This window comes from Ceratotherium simum, chromosome 20, assembly GCF_057802395.1.
Source record: "Ceratotherium simum simum isolate JZ-2026a chromosome 20, ASM5780239v1, whole genome shotgun sequence".
Taxonomy (NCBI): domain Eukaryota; kingdom Metazoa; phylum Chordata; class Mammalia; order Perissodactyla; family Rhinocerotidae; genus Ceratotherium; species Ceratotherium simum.
The window spans coordinates 52,940,627-52,958,003 of record NC_141919.1 but is presented as its reverse complement, the minus strand read 5'-3'; positions in this window follow the sequence as shown (position 1 = coordinate 52,958,003).

Sequence of the window (17,377 nt, the reverse complement as noted above, 5' to 3'; positions counted from 1 at the left end):
AAGCGCATTTAAATATTTTAACTTCTTTAAAACCTTATCTTAATTTTATCAACTTTTATACTTTTAATTACAACTTTTATTAGGATTTCATTAACAAGTTTAGTATTACAATACCGTGTGGCAGAAGCATTCCCAGCCGGACATAACATTCATTTTCAAAAATTGTTCAGGCAAAGTTGACATAACCTCTTCATATAATATTAGATTAAGTTTTTTAAGACTAGTCATTGTATTTCCTTTTCATAGGTTCCAATAAAACAGTTGTTTCTGATGAGAGCTCTCTAAAACTTTTCCAACTTAAGGATCCACTGTTTGGCCATTTTTTTCTCTCTGAAGTCTAAAGAATATTGTGGCCACGTGCTGTTACAAAAGAAAATCATTCCTTTTTAGACATTGGCTTATAACTATAATTAGACCAATTATTCAAAATTTGCCCCAAGGGGCTTTTCGGGGGAATCAATGGTGAACTTTCCATTGTTACACAAAGTTAGTGTGTCCCACACGGACACACAGACAGAGAGACACAAATGAGCACCAGAAAAAAAACCAGACACCAGCAAACTAGTTCCCAGATTTCAGGTAAAGTTCCACAACTATTTCCACTCTGAGTGTATGTCCAGATGGTCCTATTGGACCCCAGACAGCCCTGCCGTAAGTGGAAGGACCCCAGATGGAGGGGAAGGAAGTTCTTCGGGGTCCCCAAGGCGACTTACTGAATTTCAGATTGAGTCCGTCGACTCTTCAGAAGCAAAAACAAACAAACAATTCTAGAACCTGTTTCCTTGCCATAAGAAAATGTGCCTAGAGCCAGCAGTGCTGGGTCAGATGGAAAGTACTGGGAACAGGCCCTAGGGCAAATCACCTAGGCAGCTGCTGGACTGCTTCCCAGGAAATCCCAGTTGGCCCAGGGCCACGGTTCCTTGCCACATGGAACTCAAGGCAGTTCACTAGGTGGGTGTCTGCTTTTGTCCAGGCCAGCCAGAGTACATGTCTGTCTTCCTCTTCTCCAACCAGCTGGAGACTCTGAGAGGCTCACTTGGGTAGGTTTGGCCCATCGGAATAATCTCCTACAATTAGTGAGATTTGGGACCTTAATCATGTCGGAAGAATCCCCTCAAAGCAGCACCAAGATTAGTGTTTGGCTGAATAACTGGAGAAGGGGGTGTCCACAGGGACTGGGAACTCAGGGGCCATCTTAGATCTTGCCCACAGTGTCACAAATACTTTCTACCAGTTTTAAACTTATATTTGCACTCTTCTCTAAAGTTTCTTATTTTTGTTTTGATGAACAGAGGTCCTTTCTGATTATTAACTAAGCTTCATACTTTATTCACATTGTACTAGTGGGTTTTTTTCCTACCTAATGTCCTTTTTCTGTCCCAGGATCCCATCCAGGATATTATGCTACATTTAGTTGTCGTGTGTCCTTAGGCTCCTCTTGGCTGTGACAGTTCCTCAGACTTCCCTTGTTTTAAATGACCTTGACAGTTTTGGGGAGTACTGGTCAGGTATTTTGTAGAATGTCCCTCAATTTGAGTTTGTCTGATGTTTTTCTTATGGTTGACTGGGTTTATGGGTTTTGGAGGAGGATCGCGGAGGTGAAGTGCCCTTCTCCGCACATCCTATCAAGGGCACCTGCTCTCCACATGACATGCCACTGATGATGTTGACCTTAATCACTTGGCTAAAGAAGTGTTTGCCAGGTTTCTCCATTTTATTTGGTCACAAGGTGCTATGTACTATCCTTTTATAGATTATAGGGTTTGGATTGTTAAAATATTGTTTAGGATAATTGCATCTATATTTATGAGTGGAATGTTCTTTGCTTCTACTGGACTCCTCGGGTTTTGCTCCGTGATTGTACTGGTCTTATAAAATAAATTGACAAGTCATCTTTCTCTCTTCTCTGAAAAAGCCTGTAAAAATTAGAGTGATCTATCAAATGGGAATTTAGTAGAACTCATCTACAAAACCACAGGACCATAGTGTTTTTTCTTTGTCAAAAAGTTTTGACCATTAAGTTCCTTTAATAGTCTTAGGACTATTCTTGCAATCTAGTTTTACCTAAGTTAGATATGTTAAGTTATATCTTGAAAGAATTTTTCACTTCCTCTAAGTTTTCAAATGTGCTGCACTAACGTATTGATATCCTTCTTTTAGAATATTTTTGATGACTGCTCTGTCTTCAGTTACGTCCTCTTTCTTCATTCATATTATTCATTTGTCTTCTCTTTACCTCTTTATCAGTCTTGCCAGATTTTTTCTCTTTGATGTAGAGTGAATACATAAATTATCTTTCAAACCAGGAGAGTGAAAGGGGACCCTCAGAATAATTAAAGTTACATAAAATATGGCAGTAAAACAAATTAGTTTTTTATAGTACAGACTAAAATAGTTTTAAACAATTTTGAAAAATAATTTTTCCTTAAAAATACATGTATATGATTGCTAAAAAGATTTAGAAACAAAAATGCTTTCTAATAATGAATATCCAAACATTAAAAATTAAAACAAGAGTCATTATTCTTGGTAAATATGCACATACTTCAGTTTCTCAGCTATAACTTTTTCTAATGTGGTGTCATTGAAATTTTTCAGAATAACATATTTTTATATATATGGTTTTATTATTTTTAATTTTAAAAATGAAATCCTCACAGTCTTCTTCAAAGTTGCATTATATGATTAATAAATTTGACCCTCCCCTCAGTAAATCTGAACCTCCTCTATAGATCGTGATAATTTTCATGGTGAAAATACAGAGCTGAAAAGGCCTGGCTACAGCAACTAGAAGGATGTGCAGCTATGACATACAACTATCTACTGGGGCTTTGGGGGGAAAAAATAAAAAAAAATAAAAAAAAAAAAAAAAAAAAAAAAAAAAGGCCTGGCAAGTGCAGAAGTTGATGGAAGCTACTTTCAATTTTATTTTTTTTGTATTAAATTATATGTATGTTAGCCAAAATATTTTCACAGATACCATCTTTTCACCTTCATTTAGAATACATGCCACTGACAAATATTTTAGCACGACAAAACTTGTCAAATAACCAGTCTCTATAATTTTTGGGAATATTTTACTAAATTTAGTTGCTGCAAAATTGTCATCCTATTTTTATTCAGCATTTTCTTAGATATTTTTGTGTTTCTAAGACTTCTCATTTATTTAGAATAAATGCAAAACTAAATTCAGAAAACTCATAAAAATTCAACACTATTGTCGATCACATGGGTTATTTTTCACAGCTGTAACTTCAAAGGTTCAAACATTTAAAATATGGTTTGTGATGGATAAAGAAGAGAAATAAAATATGTTCCATATGCTATTTTTAAAAAGTAACTAACTTCTTCACAAAATTTTGTAGTTCAGTTACTCAGCTGTATATATGTAAAATATTTGTAAATTTTGTAAACTATGTTTTTACTCCAATCGGCAGAACAATGAAGTTTATTTGGACAAAATTATGAATTACGTGTGCCCCATAATCAATTTCTAGTATATTTCTGCTCACAGGTTTTTTAACTTTAGAAACAACATTGTTTTTACCACGAAACTTGGCACCACCAAATTTTTCCTTATTATTATCACAAATACAAATACTTTTATCTTCATGATTGAACTTTTAAACTCAAATCCTGGTAACATTCACATAATATCAGATGATTCACCTTCAACAGAATAAAATTCCAAAGGGTTACTTTGATTCCATGGATTAGATGAAAAGATCAGATCGGTATTGGAATTAAATAATTTTCTGTTGGAAGCAGCCAGTGCACTGACAGAAATCTGGCATCATTTAATCACCAACCACATTCTTCTGCTAACTGAAGCCAAACACTTACAGCTATCCCCTCACTTATTATACATGCAAAGAAAACTTGAAATTCACACTGAAAACAGTTATTTGATCTAAATGAAAAGACTTCCTTCACAGCATGCTATGCAAACACATTTTCTGAAGATGTGCTCAATTTTCACTTTCATGCGAAGTCTTCTTATAGTAACTCCTAACCTGCTGACCTCCATGTCATAACTTCTCATTTCATGCGGTCACTGTGGTCCCCACAGCATTGGTCAACGCTAACAAACATCGTTTGCAAGGTACTATTCATCATCAGTCTTCTTGAGAAATACGATTTCTATATATAATTTTTAATTAAACGTAAACTTTTAAATGTTTTTATTTCTTTCCTGCAAAATAATTGCAAAACAAAACACTTAACTGCAAAATTAAAGTGTTGCTAAACAATACAATAAATAGTTACAGATTTACAGTACATTATAAATGAGAAAAATGTTGTAACAAAATGTCCAGACTATATACACTCCGTTTCTCATATATATTTCACATATACCTAAACTTTAATTTCCCGTGTGTAATCATTGACCCCACCGATAGGCAGCCTGGTGGTCACACAGGACTAGCCGGTATACCAGATGGCTGGCAGGAGCATGGGTCCAAGCACCTCTCCCACCATCAGGAAAAGTTAGGCGTCTCTAACTTCTTGTGTCCAGGCAGACTTCAGTTCATCAGCAAACACTGCATGCTGTCCTTCTAAGGGAAGCACCAGTCATGTCATATCTGCAAAAGATCGTAAATATAGAGGCAAGTTATCAGAGGTCATCTTTCAGATTTAAACACAGGTTAAAATGAGAATTCTGTTCAATTGCACACACTGCCAGATGAGGTCATGGAAGAAGCTGGAAAAACAAAGTGGAGGTTTCCCAAATTCATCCTAGATTAATAGAATGTAACTATTAATAATTATATTTAATTAATAATAAATAATCTAATCAATAATAAATAATCTGAGACACAAGCTAAATGGAAGATGGCACTAGACAACAAAGAGAAACTGGAACTATGCTGGGTAAGCCAGACATAGGATGATTGCCTAAATTTTGTACATATTTTCAAAGAAGCACTTTATTTTCCACTAGATTTTTTAATTTCCATTATCTCCTTTTTTTTTTTTTTTTTGCTTTCTTTGGGTTTATTTTGTTTTTCATTACTAATTACTTAATTTAGAAATGTTTCTCGTCACTTTTAGCTTTACTACTTTTAAATATAAATCCTTAAGGCTATAAATTTTGCTTAAAGTCCTGCTTTTCCCATCTCCCAGAAGTTTTCATTAACCCAGCTAGTTTTGATAAACCCAGTCTGGTCATCACAAGTACCTGAAGTGAACAAGTGCATTAGTGATCATTTCTCAGTTTTGGGGGGAAATGAGGAGAGGGCGGGCAATGATTTAACTAGATGTTGAGCTGAGTAAATGGGACATTTAATATACACATTAAATATAAGGATTTATTAAAAATGTCTCACATTGAAAAACAAGGACATCGATTACACCTCACTAACACATACACACAGCAAGCACATACACAATCTAGATGGAATTGTTACTAGTGTCAGTTCAAAATTATTAAAGAAGTACTGAAATGCAGATACGTTCTAGAAAATATCAGGGGCCATAAAAATGTGTAAAGCTCTTAGTTGTCATGGTAACTGATAAAATCATGTATCAGCAATCGGAAAAATCAGAAATTGGGCATTTGTATGACATTACTTTTGTAAAGCTCTTCAAGGGATAGGAGGGAAATTCTTCTAATTAGGTTGGTTTTATTCCCAGGCCCTTACCAAATTTAGCAGATGGCTTTTGCAGAGGGTATTAACCCAGGTTTTAGGAGAAGAGGTCAGTCAACATCTTGATACCCAGAAAGAGTAACCAAGTCTAAAGGCAGAGGCTGACTTCCAGGTTATGCGGAGTGCGAAGCTGGTGCCTTCCATCCTCGTCTGACATGCCCTGGTAAGAGCTACAAAAACACTGAGATGCTGATGGAAAGTCGTTTTGATTTTCCTATTTTCACGCACTGCTCACAAGTTGCTGATGTGTAATGTGGTGTTGCTGCCCCCTCCCCACCCCCTTCTCATAGGCTGTAGTTTTGCTAGTCTACCAGTCAGGAACTTTTTCTTACTTTCTTCCTGTCTGGATCTTCCTTGGCATCTTCCGAGTAATGGGCTACTGCTGCCGGCAGCTCCGTAGGCACCACTTCCTAAGAGCAGAAAGAAGAAAAGTTGAAGTTTGAAGTTCTATCAAAGACACTTGTTTTCTTCAACCATCGTAAAACCCTTCAAACCCTGGGCCTTTGGCAGGACCCTTCTGGAAGTTCCTCAGTCTGGTGGCCATCCTCTCCGTGGGAAAGCCTCTACCCTGCCCGGGAGTCAGCTTCCCTTCTTGGCTCCACCTCAGGTCCAGCAGGTCCCACTGTTCTTCCAGATGAGCACCGACGTCCACCTCCCTCCTGCCGCCAAGTCTCCAGTAGAAGAGATAACCGCAGAACGTGTGAGTTGGTGGAAACGAGTCTTCAATTTTATGTCAGATCTCAAAATTTTTAAACTCATGAAAGAAAAAAATTTTCTCAAACTTGGGAAGAGTCAAAGGCTGATGGGTTGATGTTTTGATATGCTAGAACGTTTTCTATTAGGCCTGTTTTACCCTCATTGAGCATGCCAAGGGAATGTCTCTGTGTTGTAGAGTGCACAGCATTCCTTTAAAGAGTGACTGTTAAAAGTTATGTAACCATGTTTTAGCATAACAGCTCTTGAAAAATTACACCACTTTCTGGATGACTGTTTTGGGGAAATATAGTATCATTTTCATACAAATCACACTAAATGAGTACACAAAATGATATTTCGACATGATAGTTTCAGGCAAGGACATACTTACCAATTTACTCGAGGCAGTATTTTCTAGCTAGAACACCCTGTGTGGAACCAAGTTGAGTGTCTGCCATGTTTGGATGAACACAAGTGTTTTGCTCTGCTTGTGTAAGCTCAGAGAGCGACGAAGAGGTAGGATCTTCTAGGACTTTCAGTCTGAGTGTGAAGCGTATTATTTGCCTATGTTTCCGGGCACTGAAAGCATTTTTCTTTGCTATAACTTTATTTTTAAGTTTAGTCTGAGTGTAAGACAATCATAAACTGCATGAAGATGGAAAATTATTAAGAAATGGTGCAGAAGGAGGAATGTACCTTCCGAAGGATGACTTCCCACACACCGCTCTCCATCCACTATCGTGTCTTCTTCGTGTGGAGAAGATGAGAAACCTTCGTCAAATTCTGGGACTGTGGAAAAGCACTCACGTTGATGTGCACTACTGACAATTGTTGTTTATTACATCCGTGAACTTCTTTCCATTGTTCACTCAATACATGTTTTCTCTCTGTGGAAATGGTTGAGGATACCTCATTAATTTTTCCATTAAAATTAGGGGGACAATTTTTCATTTTATGGCTTTTCACTGAGGCAAGATTTCCAGGAAGGAACAATTGAAGTATAAATATATTTGACTAACAATTAAAAAATGAAAAGCACAGCTGGATTACAGCCCCGTTGGGTTAGAGGTTGACCTGCAGAGACTGGGGAGGTTCCACACTTCCACAGCCTGTAGACCAGTTATCCCCAAAGTTGCTATGGGGTTAGTGTTCTGCAAAACGTAGCCAGTCTCATAAGCGGCTTAGGACTTTCCTTCCCCAACTGAGTATTCCTGTTTCTCAAATGATCCTGAACCAGCTCTTTCTGTTTTCCCTGCTGTTTCCCTCCCCCAGCGAGTTCATAAGGCTCTTGTATTTGATCTCTCTTTATTTGCACATGAATTTTGTCATTAACAGGCATAATCCAAGCGCAGCACATGTTGAAGAAGAAACTGTTTTATCTTCCATCTCTGTCCTGGCCTCTCGGAGCAGTGGACCTTCTCTTCGTGCTGAGGCCTGGATTCTTGTAGCTCTGCCTACAACTCTCAGACGTGGTTTCCACCTGCCATGATATGGTGAGGACCTCAGCCCAGGGAGAGGACATCCTGCCACTGTCCTTGCTCTCAGTGGGGGAATGGTTCTCAGAGTGCCTTTGTAACTCCCTTTCCTGCCAGGGGTGGAATTGAATATGACATGCCCTTCTTAATCAGACCCAACAACACACTTGTTCTCCAGTTTCTCCCAAATTATCGCACTGTGACCTCTGTTCTCCTATCATTAACAAACTCCTCTATGCTCCCAACTCCTTCTCCCAGAGTTCACCCTCCGACCTTATGGGTCCCAACTGTCCTGCAGGACACACCTCCCCTGCAGTCTTTTCAGCAAAGGCCAAGCTAGTCTCCCCATCGTCCCCTACTCCTGGGACAGGAAATGGGGTTGAGGTTTACTTCTCCCCAACCTTCAAACAATGCTGCTTTCCGGCTCAGGCCATTCCCCTCTACCACCTACTGCCCTAACGTGTGGCTACTCACTGTCGTCCCTGTCACATTCTTGTCACTTGAGCATCCACATTGATGGCATCCTCGACCTTCTTGTTGCCAACCACAGCTGCCTCCACTTGGCCTCTGCCCCCCACAGCATGGTCCACACTAACCAGTGCGGTTAGAGCAGAGTGAACGGGTGTGGAGCAGGAGGGGCGAGGAGGCCAGGGGCTCTGCCAGCCTAATGGCGCAGGGCTGTGTAGGCTGGGGTGCAGGTTGGCATGGTATATTCTATGTGCAATAGGAAGGTTTTGAGCAAATAAGTGATCTGATTGGGTGTGAGTTGTAACAGGATATCTCTGGCTTCTTCAGGGGAGCTGAATTATAGAAAGCAAAAATGGAAGTAGGCAAAGCTAGTTTGGAATGTTTTATGAGTAGTTCCTGCAAGAGATAAAAGAGGCTTAGAAGAGACAGACTGCACTGCACAAGCCAGGAGTCAACCTCGATTTCTCCTTCCGCTACAACCCTCATCGCCAAGACTGCAGATTCCATCAAAACGGGTCTTTGTGACTCTCCCCTCCCCCCTGCACCGTTTTGGTCTTGGCCGCTGTCACTTCTAGCCTAGTGACTGCCCTCATCTCCTACGGGGTCTCTGCACTCCTCCTGTTTTCTACTCTCAGTTGATTCGGATTTTCAATAACAGAGCATGAAGATTTCAGCAAAACATGTCTTTTTAAGCAAAGCCCTCAAATATGACACAGCTTTCCATTGAACTCAGGACGAAATTCAGTCTTCACTGTGGCTGCAGCCCCTGTGTGTTCTGTCCTTTGCCCACTATCTAACCTCATTTCTCCCTCGCACATTCACTTCAGCCACCCTGCTGTGCGTCAGTTCTGAAAGCAAGTCGAGTTCTGAAAATGAGCTTTTTCTTACCTTAGGAGTTGCATTCATTTGTTCTTTCTACACGGACATCATTTCCCGCAGCTCTTAGCAGGCCAGCTCCTTTGCAGCCCCTGGGTAACCGTGTCCAGGGAGGCCAGCCCTGTGAACCCACCTACACCAGAGTTTCTATTACACAGCTCCTTTCACAATTGGTAATTAATTTACCTTTTTACTTAAAAATCTGTTCCCCACATACAATGGTAAGGGCTTCAAGTGAAGGGAACACAGATGCTGTTCATTAATTTATGCTAATTCCTAGCTGTATCTGACAGTTAGTATGAATAAATGAATAAGCAAAAAGCAATTGGAAACGAACTCACATTTATGGTGTTCTGTTCTTTGTCTCCAGGTGTGGCTTGGCCAGAGGACCCTCAGTTCCAATGTGAACACCTAGGGGGCGTCAGGACTTCTCTGAACCCAGAGGATGGGAGAATTGGGGCTGCGGTGTACCTCCCAACACTGCCCCCATGTCTGTCCTACTCACACTGGTGTTCAGCTGCCTCTCATAATCCCTCTCTCCAGCAACCTCCTCGTTCCCCCAAACAGCTCCAACAATGTGGCTGCCCTGGCTGAGCCCCGCATCACAGACCTGCAGGAGGGAGCAGGCCCTTAGGAGCCACTTAAGAAAACGTTGAAGCGACAGCGGGGTGGGGGGAGGTAGACAGACACTTTCCACGTAACTTTTTCTCCTGCCGTTCCAGGGACTGTTCTGCATCACGCACAACAGAGTCAGCATAACCACCACTAACACAATTGCATGCAGCACATCGTACCACACAGGAGTCACCACGGGGAAGGCCTTCCCTTCCCAGCATCGGAGCTTTGCCATCATTATCAGAAATCCTCCCATGACCAATAAACAGAGTCTGGAGGGGCACGTCCCCAGCACCAATAGCTGGGAGATGCGGAGCAGGCCCTTGATGTTTCCTCCTTGGGGACATTTGTCCAACCCTGGACTCTAGGAGCAGCTGAAGAAATTACCAGCTAACCTCCACGGTGGAGAAGATCTCTCCCACCCTTCTTCCTAACAGCCTCTAAGAAAGATCCTATACAGAGAACCTCTCATTGAAGTTAAACCCCCACAGATGTACCCCAAGTGGTTGCTGCAGGCTTTGACTGTCTATGGAGTATTGAAAAATACACACCAGGAATTTAAAAGGTTAACCTGGTAGCTAATAAAAAATAAACATATAGTAGTGTTCTGACAGGTGGCTGACAGTCTGTATCATGAGTGGGCTGCGTGAGTCATCACTCATTATAGGTTACACTCAGAACAAAATTTCCACTATGGAGAGAGACTCTAAAATGAGCTGCAGGCAGAGAATGTGCTTAGAATTTCATCTGTGAAGCACATCTCTGTCTCTCTGCAAGTCCTCACACCCACACACAACGTTTACCAGAAACAAAAGCATGCTCAGGTAGAAGAAATATTTTTTGAAACAAACAAAAATATGGCTAGAAATGGATGGAAATGGGTGAAAAACATTTTTCTTTGATCTTTCCCCTTCAAGAGTTAGATGAAAGTAACTTAAACTTTCATATGAGTATCCAAGTATTTCCCCCTCTGTAAATCCTAGAAATCCTCATTTTCTTTATATGGAGACTATGAAGCTTTCTCCATAAGCAGTTGTCTGAAAATGTGGACCAGATAATTGTGTGTAGCCTCGAAAGGAATCCAATGTGGAAGAGAGTAGAGACCAGTGGCCAATCCCAGCTGGGTCTTGGGAAGTGAATCCCTACCCAGCAGAGGGGTCACGGCTCTGTTCTATTCCTACCTTGGCTGTTTCCAATTGGTAAGCAAGTGGCGTCATCTGTCCATCCTTCCTTCATGGGCTGTTGTAAGGATAACAGATTATCCTTACAGGCCTGAGCTGTGGGAAACAGAGCTCCAAGCACACCGTGGTGGCTCTTTGATGTGTCACGTTGCCTTGGCTGAAATGCAGTCCCCAGAATTACTGTGCCAGTCTGTTTCTGGTTAGGGCCATCTACCAGAGATATTCCCTAGTGAGAGCTGCAGGATGGATTGAAGCAGCTCCATTTTATAACCTGAACACATCTTCTTCCAGTCATTCAACTAAACGTTAATCTAGGTGCTGCTGTGAACGGACTTTGCAGATGTGATTAAAATCCCTAATCACTTGAATGTAAATTAATCCAAACTGAGATTACCCCAGGTGGGCCTGACAATCAGATGGAAGGTCTTTAAAAGACAGTTTCAGCTTCCCTGATCTAGAAACTCAAAACTGCAGCTGGGTCTGCAATCCTCTCCCCCACTCCAGACTTCCTTTCTGACTGCTGCCTGTGGACACGGTTAGCTCATGTCTGTGGGGTCCAGACTGCCAATGACCTTCCCCTCATGCTGCCTGCTCTTGGACTTGGGACTGCACAGGCCAAGTCCTTGGAATAAGTACCTTTGTGTAATAAGTTCCTTTATATTTTCTGGTATATCTGGACGTTTATATGTGTATATCCCACCCTATACTGGCTCCACTTCCCTGGTTGAACCTGACCGACGCTCATAGCAAGAAGCACTCAACATGCGTTGAGCTGAAAAGGTAAGTCTTCTTCTCTTGGCCTGTAGTTATCTCTTCCCCTTTTACTCTTCTGTTCTTCATACCCAGATGTCCTGGCACAAATGCAGACCTCCTATGGGGATATGGATCGATGGTTAGTTCTGTGAAGTGGGTTCTCTTGACCCAGAGTTTCCAGAGACCCCAGACCAGCATGGGTAAGTCACACAGTCTCATGACTTCATACAGACTTAGATAAAAATCCAGGAGATTCCCCTTATTAATTGTGTGGCTTTGGCAAGTCCTTAATTTCTGTCTGATGGACATAATAAAATTGACATGACAGTGTTGTTATGAACACTAAGAGACACAATGTGTCTTGGAAACCAACAAAATGTGCAGCACAAAATTCGTCCAACAATAATTGTTGTTGGTGTGCTGTTATTGACTCCCTCAATTCGCTGGTGGTGTAGATCCTCCCTTTAGTTAGCAAATATTCGATGTTTTATTTTGATCCTCATGAATTAGGGAAAGGGATGAAAATATCATCTTCAGCATCTATGTGGCTACATGACACATCCCCAAAGGACTGGGCCAAGTTCACAGTTTTAAAACGTAGGTTGTATTATTATCCAGGTGGAGTAGAACTAACAGATCAGGAGACAACTGGCATTGAAGAGATAGTTGATGACTCACAGTTCCCGAGAGGAGGGGGGCACGCCACGCTCAAGGGGCCACTGCGGAAGCACTGGGGCAGTCAGGAGGCAGAGAGAGTGGGGAAACAAAGACCAGAGCCTTCCTTCACTGTGGTTTCTGCAGGAAGCAACCATCGAGGCAGGGTGATCAGGTGTAGGGTCAGCTGGTTTGATAATTTCAGTGAGCTCTTGGCACGGGGCTGCCTCTGGCTCTCTTGTACAGGCCTGGGGTGATTAGGGCAGGTGATAGTGGCCTGGACTGTGAGACCCCAATAGAGGAGGTGGGTGGGGTGGGGGTTCTGCACCAGTTTGTTTGCATGTGAAAGGCGAGCTCCTGGGCAAGTCCCTTACCGTCTCTAGAAATTATCTAGCCCTGGGAAGGGCAGTCCCTACAGGGACGGCAAGGCTGCAGATGTCAAAGCATCAGAAATACAGAAAATAAAAAGGCATGATTAATGTATTTATCTACGAGAAAGGAATAGAACCACCATCACTAATGGAACCTCAAAGCCAAAGTACTTGTAGAATCAGACGTATCGAGCCCACAGCGGGGAGACCACAGGTTCACAGCAGCAGAGAGCACCAAGGCAAAGCTCGTGTGTTCACTGCAATGTGAGAAGTGGTGGATTTGACTTGTGTCAGCTGGACAGTGTCGGCTGTGCACACATGGCTTGGTGACAGTGGATTCACCATCTACGGTGGTTCAGACTCTGAAATCTAATCTGGACGGACCTAAACCCCCTTTGTCTGGAGGCAAGAGAATGATCATGAATTTGGGACATCATAAATTCCACCAGGACAGAGAACAGATTTGGTACTCAAATTTTCCTCTATAAAGGAGCTATTTCCCACTAAGTTTCCCTCAAATGGAGAACACATCGACTGTGTTATTTTCTGCCACACAGTTCTGGATTGCACTGTTATAATTCATGACATCCTTCCTCTTTGTTCCCCGTGAAATTCTATCCAGCACTGGAGAGAGTGAATTGGGGTGATTTATTTCAGAATTATCAGCCTTATCCAAAAGCCACATTGGTACTTTTGAACAAATCTTTTTATCTTGTTCTAAGACTGAAGAAACGGAAGATCCATAGTTTAGAAAATAAAAATATTCCTTCTCAGAGATATTAGAATCTTCTGAGATGAAAAGTTGGCCAACATGCCAACCCTGCATGGAAGCACCAAAGAGGTTTAGGCAAAATGTTTTATGAACTTTGGTTTATCTTTTAAAAATCCAAGCAATAAATGAAATGGTGAATAGTTTAGCTAATGTTGACGGTATTTTGTTACTAGATTTTGGGTCTTTTTTCTAATAGATTACTTTAGTAAATTTTTGTATCTCATTAGTTTTGTTTCACAAATTATAAAGTCAAATGTTTGAACACATTCCAGGAGGCTGCGCCTTCCATACTGTGATATATTTTTTTTTCTCCTTCTTACTCAAACTTCTGTGATTCAGATGATGGGGTGAAGAAAGAGCTTGATGCTTAGCTAACGTCTTAAAACTTGCTGATAGAAGAGTATCATTTTACTATAAATTGTTCCCCGATCCCAGCACCTCTCCTCCGTGGACATTTCACGCACTAAATGAGATGCTCCTCGACTGAAATGTGTGCAATGCCGGTCTATTTGGTCAAATGAGTGAAACGAGCCCACAAGCCCCACGGTTCCCTTTGCCCCCAGCCCCACCCTGGCTTCCCAGAAACAAACTACTCTCTTAGCTGTCTCCTCTGGTATTTGCCTCTGTGGTTTCACCACTTCTTGTATTTCAGTTGTAGATATTATGCACTGACTTCCTGATATTAAAGACAAAGATTTTGCTCTCTTGCACTGTCTACGCCCTGCACCCCAGAGCACACGCTCTTCCTCTGCCCCCACCCCATCCAGCCCTAGAGCTGAAGAAACATGATGGCTGCATTGCACGGCGTGCCTCACTCTGGTGCCAGCGGGGAAGGATTCCTTGTGCCCCAGCACTGCCCATCCACCCACACTGCAATTTGCTCCTATCTGCACTTGGATGGAATCTGGAGTAACCACAAGATATTTTGTGTCATTTTTAGCCAGTAAAAAAAATTCTGGTTACTCCTTGTCACCAAACAAAACTCACAATTCAAACGTTTAGTTCTGTGCAGTGGTCACACTCTTCCCTGGTACAGCAGGCCTGCGGCTCAGAGGGAGCATGCCTGGACCCTTCGTTTTTCTCTCCTCTGCTGGCACACCTCTGACTAGGATGAGATTTGGCTCCCTTGAGGATTAAAGGATTAAAAGATCATTTAATCATTTGGGGAGGGGTGGATTGATGGGTAAGGGAAGGAGAGGAGAGGCCTTGCAGGACTAACATTGCCTACAAGTGACGAAGTGGTGTGGCTGCTTCCTAGAGTTGCCAAGTCTCTCTCTCCATCTGTGTGTGTGTGTGTCTTTCTCTGTCTCAGTCTCTCTCTGTGTCTCACTCTCTTCCTCTCTCTCCCCCCTGAGATGAGTCCCTGACCCGTTTCCCCACTGGGAAGGACTAACTCAGCCCTTGACCGAGATGATGCTCCTTCCTCCTGCCGGTGCTCCCGGCTCCCTCCAGCCTCCAGCCTCTTCTGCTAAACTAGCCTTCCTCTTGGGTGGGTCCCGCTGGAAACCCCCACTACACTGGCTCCTTCCTGAGTAGCCCACATCTAGGCTGTAGGAAACATACACTCATATTAAGAAAAAATATTTCAAACTTGGAAATTAGTTTTTTTAAAAAAAGGTGGGCAGCATGTTCTTTCAATGTCGTATGGGAGCAGAGTCCCACCCAAGGATTATTTAATCACTTAGAAGAATGTACCTTGACTGATTCACTGTTCACTATTTTCTAATTTTCCAGATTTAGGGAAGGTACGTGTAGACCCAAAGATTTTGTCCAGTAGAGATGCAAATGATTTCTTTCTGGTAGAAAAGATAACCCCACAGGTTAGAGTTTATTGCCCTGTTGATCATTAACCAACATTGTAGCTGTTCTAGCAATCTTACCGGCACAATCATGGGTCCTGTCCTCTGTATAAACCCAGCTCCTTAACTGTGCTTTGAGTTAGCTTACATCTACTGCTCTACTCGGGGATTAAATCATTGACATGTGCTCATCAACGTGTTTGCATAGGAGCCCTGCCTTTAACGTGGTGAAAATTATCCTGTATCACCCGTGCCCTGCACCCATGGAGGTACACACTCCATATTAAGTCACTTCTTTCCTCTCTGCCCCTAAACCAATGGACGGCCACAGATCTCATCCTGAAAACTTTCAAGTGTAAGCCCCACGCTGACCGACTATCTCCAGGCAGGTCCGACGAAGCCACTCAAAGCTCTCTGACTCTCTGTTCAATCCTCTTCTCTCTAGGCTGAACCAAGTGGAAGTCATATCCTCCCTCCTCCCACACTGGGGACCGCTCCAGTCCTCCACAAACATCTCCACAGAGCTATTTCTCCACGACCTTTCACACATCAGTACTGAGGCTCTGAGTTATCATCACATCATACATACTTTTCGTTGTGGTTGGATAAATATTCAGGGCTTAGAGTACAAAGACTTTGTCAATGTTCTTCACACTGGGCTGGGTAATGAGCTGTATGCAGTCATATTGAATTAACCTCTTTTGGAGTTGCTTTTGAGCAGTCCTAAGCCATTCAGATTCTCAAAATATTATGTATGTGATGATTTTTTTCCTTTCTTTCTGGAAGAGTTTATGGCCTAATAATTATTGCTAATATTCTGAAATTTTACACTGGGTGCTTTATAGAAATTATTTTTAACTCTTTGTTCTGCATTTTTCAACAGTACTTTTAAATCTGGAAAAATTTGGAAACATATACTTCTATTACGAAAATTTTTCTTTAACTTCTGTTTCTCCATTTTTTTTCTTTTTACTTTATGAAACATTGATTGTTTGCTTGGACTCTTTAGAAGACTTATCTAATATTATTACCTTTCTCACATTTTGCATATATTTCTTTTAGCCCTGACTTCTGGTAAATTTCCTGAACTTTAGCATGTAATCATTCAACTAGATTTTTTTTTAATTTCTAGGTTGTTAAAAATTAATTTTTATTCTTTGAATGTTTCTTTTTATAGCCACATGTTCTTGCTTTGTGAATTCAATCTGTTCTTATTACTATGAGGATATTCATTACAGTTTTTAAAAATCTCTTTGTCTGTTTCACGCACAGTTTGTTCCTCCACTGTTACTTTGTACTGGTCTGTCTTCATGCTGGGACATTCCTCCACATGTCTGATGATCTGTCATTATCCTCCTGTGTTTAAGTGTCAGGCACTGGAAGCCTGGTGCCTCCATCACTAAGCCATCCTGGGTCCCACAGCTCAAGTCAGCTTCCTGCCAGGCTCTCCCCCGCCAGCGAAGGCTCAAGTTTTCTGTCGGCTAAGACACTCTTCCCTCTGATTTCTAACTTCTAAACATTTCTCTGGGTGTCATCTCCTCTCTTATTCTTTGTCTTTGTGTGTGTCATGCTTATTTTATGATGATTTTTTTTCACTCCTTACTTCAAGCAGATTTAGAAAACAAGGAATTAGTCTCAGAAGTCCAATCCACCATATTCAAACAGAGATCTCATCAACTCCATCTTTTGTCTCCACAGTGACTGATTGTTACTTCTGTGAAAATGAGAATCCTTGTATTTGATTCTGAAACAACATCAAATCGAGAGATTAAAGTCAGAATTACAGTGGTGAATTTAAACACACCCTAAGTGATAAAGCTTCATGACTTTTGGCCCCACATGTCAGTTTTATAATTAAATGACTGAAGATAGATTTTAAATTTAAGGTGTTATCACTGTTTTCACAGCCAACCTGGTGGATTTTTGAGCCACTTCCATCAGCAGACTGTCAATCACATTATCAAGTCATAGTTCTCTTCTCAGAACTGGTTGGAGTACCCTTAAAAAAGGGATCGGTCTTTCTGCTGTGTCCAACACTGGTGGCACTGCTCTGAGATCTCAGCTACCTT